The sequence below is a fragment of the Heliangelus exortis genome, chromosome 3 (assembly GCF_036169615.1).
Source record: "Heliangelus exortis chromosome 3, bHelExo1.hap1, whole genome shotgun sequence".
Classification (NCBI taxonomy): Eukaryota; Metazoa; Chordata; class Aves; order Apodiformes; family Trochilidae; genus Heliangelus; species Heliangelus exortis.
Genome location: NC_092424.1, coordinates 32,268,504 through 32,272,668, shown reverse-complemented (window position 1 = coordinate 32,272,668; position 4,165 = coordinate 32,268,504).

Here is a 4,165-nt window from a genome sequence, read left to right as displayed (position 1 = left end):
ATCTTCTGATTAAGGTAGCTGAGTGCTCTGGCTGTGTGCAAACTCAGACACATGACTTTCCCACCTGGGAGGGAGGAAGAGGTGGCTCTGCAGAGAGGGAAGGACAGCTGGCTCACCAAACCCCCTGCAAAAAAAAAAACCAACACCAAAACCAAACATAACAAAAAGCTTTGTGAAAACACACCACTGGTTTGGGGGTTTTGTTTGTTTGTTTGTTTGGGTTTTTTTATTATTATTATTTGTCTCTTTGCAGTTTGTTAAGAGAGATCGATTCTTTGGTCACATGGGAGAGATGGGGCAGGAGGGGAGCTGCAGTTCAGGCCATGAACCTGGAAAGAGGCTCAGTTCAAACTTCATCTCCATGCCCTGCCATATTTTGGAGTGTTTTCCTCAAGTGTTGGTGCTACTGGTGACGTGCTAAGGCAGGACACAACTGAGCACCCTGTTTTGTGGATTCTCTGTTTGCTAATATGGTCTTCAGCTGACACTGCCACTCCTTCCCCTCATGGGATGCTCCCCTGCTGTATGTAGGCACCCATTATGCAAAGCTGAGCCAGAATTTCTCTATATCCATCAAGATGGTTGGAACAGGCAAATAAACATGGAAGTCTTACTGAGACAGGAACTGCAATGAAGCCTTACCAAGGAGGCTGGCAGACACTCATATGAGGGCATGGAGGCAAGGGAGGGGGTGGATGAAGCAAAGAGGTTGCATAAGCTTGATTTTCTTTGGAAACCAGGATAAAAATGCCCCTTAAGCGCTGACTTCAGAAATGTTATCCAAGATAGTCATAAAGATCTGAGCTGTTTACTCAGGGGAAATATGGCCTTCAGCTTTTCAGTCTCCTTCACTTGTGAGTTGTTTTTTTCCTGGCTGGTGCTCAGCTCCATCTCCATGAGATGATGCATGCTGCTACACCCAGACCAGCAAAGGAGGAATCAAGGCAGAGGAAAAGAGGACATCAAAGAAAGGCATGCCCATGACACACCAGGAGCAGCAGTCAAGGCCTTAATTTGAGGAAACCTCACCTGGAGAACAGACAGCAGAGCCAGCAAAGACAGAGACCCTCCTGAGCCACATTTCCCTCAGAATAAGCTCACCCTCTGCTTTGCTCTCAGTTCAAGAGCATCAGCAACATGGCTCATCTGCTTGCAAGGAGTTACCATTGCTTTGCCACTCACGCACACCCTGTCCACCCCACAAAACACTGGTCCTGGGGTGGCCAAAGTTGTGTTTGTTGAGGGGAATTCTGAAATCTCCTTCTCTCTTGTCATTCAGCCAATTTCCAGCTAAGAATCACTGCTGAGTGCTCCTGCTTCTCTCCTCCATCACTCCACTTCCCTGCTTCTGCAGCATGCCTCTGCCCAGACTTATCCTACCCAGCTGGAAAATCACAGAATGTTAGGGGCTGGAAGGGACCTTGAAAGATCATTGAGTCCAACCCCCCTGGCAAAGCAGGATCACCTAGTGTAGATCACATAGGAATGTGTCCAGGTGGGGTTTGAATGTCTCCAGAGAGGACTCCACAACCCCAATGGGCAGCCTGTTCCAGTGTTCTGTCACCCTCACAGTGAAAAAGCTTTTCCTTATATTTAAACAGAACCTCCTGTGCTCCAGCTTGCACCCACTGCCCCTTGTCCTACCATTGGACATAACTGAGAAGAGCCTGGCTCCATCCTCCTGACACTTGCCCTTAACATATTTATAAATATTGATGTGGTCACCCTTCAGTCTCCTCCAAGCTAAAGAGACCCAGCTCCCTCAGCCTTTCCTCGTAAGGGAGATGTTCCACTTCTTAATCAGCACTTAATCAAAGTGCCTCAGAAAAAGGAAAATGGGCTTTTCCACACTGTTGCTGGTCTAGGATTTTAAGACAGATGCAGGTGCTAATCTGGCTGGGCTTTCCAAAAGATTGCCTCCCTGGATGAGCTCGCCCTGAGCACAGGAAGGACGAAATCACCCAAAGGAGGAGATCAGGGCCACAGCACGGAAGGTGAGCACTTCAGCAAGCCCTAACCCTTGGGAGGGAAGGGAGGAGAGAGCGAACACCTGAACTGCCATGGGAGAAGCTCAGGTTGTGGAAGCACAGGTTGAGCATTCCCTGCCCAGCGTATTAGCCCCTGAAGTGATTAATGCCAAGCTCAGGTAGAGGTGCTCAGCTTCCACCTTTCCACGGTGCCAAGGGCGCTGGGCTGGCGCACATCCACCACGCACCTGGCTCGACCCTGTTCTTGGCACCCCAGTGGCCTTGGCCACATTACAATCACTTATGCCTATGTTTTAATAACAGTAAACACACTGATGTGAGCAAAACTATTAGACTCAATTGAAATATTATCATTCCCACTAATTTCACCTTTCATTTTAATCACGTTCATTTGGCAGACAGATGAAAAAGATTATAATAAGGAGGGATTGGCTTCACATGTTTGGTTTTCCTCTTCCACTCTGGACGGGGCTGGGGATGGAACTTGTCTGTCGCCTCGCAGCAAACACTCAGTCACTCTTCAGTGCTCCATCTGGAAATACTGGAGGCTGGTTTTGATACAGGAACTGCAGTAAATGCTGAGGTTGAGGCTCCTTGTGCCCCACCACTGTGCCCAGCAGTGGGCTGTGGAGAAAAAAGTACAGGAAAGAGTCAAGAATAAGCCTACACCTTTCACAACAAACCTCCCACTTTCCCATTAATTTGTGGTTTGAGCAGCTCACGAGCCAAAAAGCAGCATCCAAGGGCGCTTCAGGAGTTTGCTCCGTTTCTGGGTCTGCAAATGAGTTCAGCTTCCTCAGTACTGAGGCTGATGACTTCCACTACTCACTCACACATGGTGTGAGCTTCTTTTTCCTTGGTTTAACCTTGCCACCCACACACCCACTGGACTGTGGAAGATGTTAAATGATGGTTCCTTGACCTCCTTCGGGGTTTTATAGACCTTGTGGTATATCCCACCTCCCCACTAGACACCCTTTTGTTTGATACATTTGCAAGAGTCACTCTTCTGAGTATTTGGTGTGCTTATTTTGGTGGTAGCAGAGCAGATAGTGACTGATGAAAAGTACCCTGGTTTGGGGGACCACGACTGCCAAGAGCTCTGTCTGCCCACCAGTTGCCAGGTGGCACTTTGCTTTAAAATATTACTGAGCAAAAGTGCCCTGAAAGGCTGAAGTCCTTCATCTCAGGCGCATCTTAACTTGGTGGATCAATCATTCATGATACTATCCAGCCCTCACACGGGAGCACTGGGAACATAAATCTTCCTGTTTGTAAAGCAGTCCAATACTATAGTGAGGAGATGCCAGTGAAAAGCCCCCAGAGAGAGGAACGATGTTGTCTTCATAGCACTAAAAACTGCCAGACCCAAGGCCGAAGGCCACACACTGAACAATAAGAAACCAAACAATTGAAGAGCTGTTTTCTCCAGCTGCTTGTCCTATCCAATTTGGCTTTTCTGGGCAAGGAAAGTGCAGAAGTGGAGGTCTTCGTGCAATAAAAGCAAAAGTCTTTCTCGGACTCAGCCTATAACTCTTTTTTGTTTGTTTGTTTTGTTCTGTTTTTCAGACTTGGAGCCGCACTGGAAATGCAAGCACACGCCGGTAGGAAGCTCCGGAAAGGCCAGGGGAGCACCGGGCCCGCCGAGACCCTCCCTTCTGCGGGGGGGCTCTCCCCGGTAACGCCGTCGACGCGGCAATGACTTTTTTCGGCGTTCCTGGTCAGACTGGCCCAAGAACCCGGTCACAGCGGAGGAACCCTCCCCACACACACACACAGCAGCTCAGCCCGCAGTGCTGGGGGCAGCCAGCAAGGGTTATGCCTGGCGAACACCGGCTGCAGGACACCGCTCCCGCCCTCCTCCCACCACCACAAGAGCGAGGCGCCGCACTTCAAGCTCCGGGGGCGAGGCGGCAGCGCACACCCTGGAGCGATCCAGGGGCTGACCCATCAGGCGCGAAGCTCCCTTCCAACCCCGGCAGCGCAGACCGGGGAAGCCCGGAACGCCCCTTCGCGCAGGGCAGGCGGCGAGGGCCGCCCTCACCCGCCCTCATCCCGCCCCTCGCTTGAGGCGCGACAGGGCCCGGCCCCGCATCGGCGATCTGTTGCTCTGGCCTGTCTCGACGCGCTCGGCGCTCGGCTGGGGGTGGGACGCGCCTTCTCCCCTCTCTCCCGCC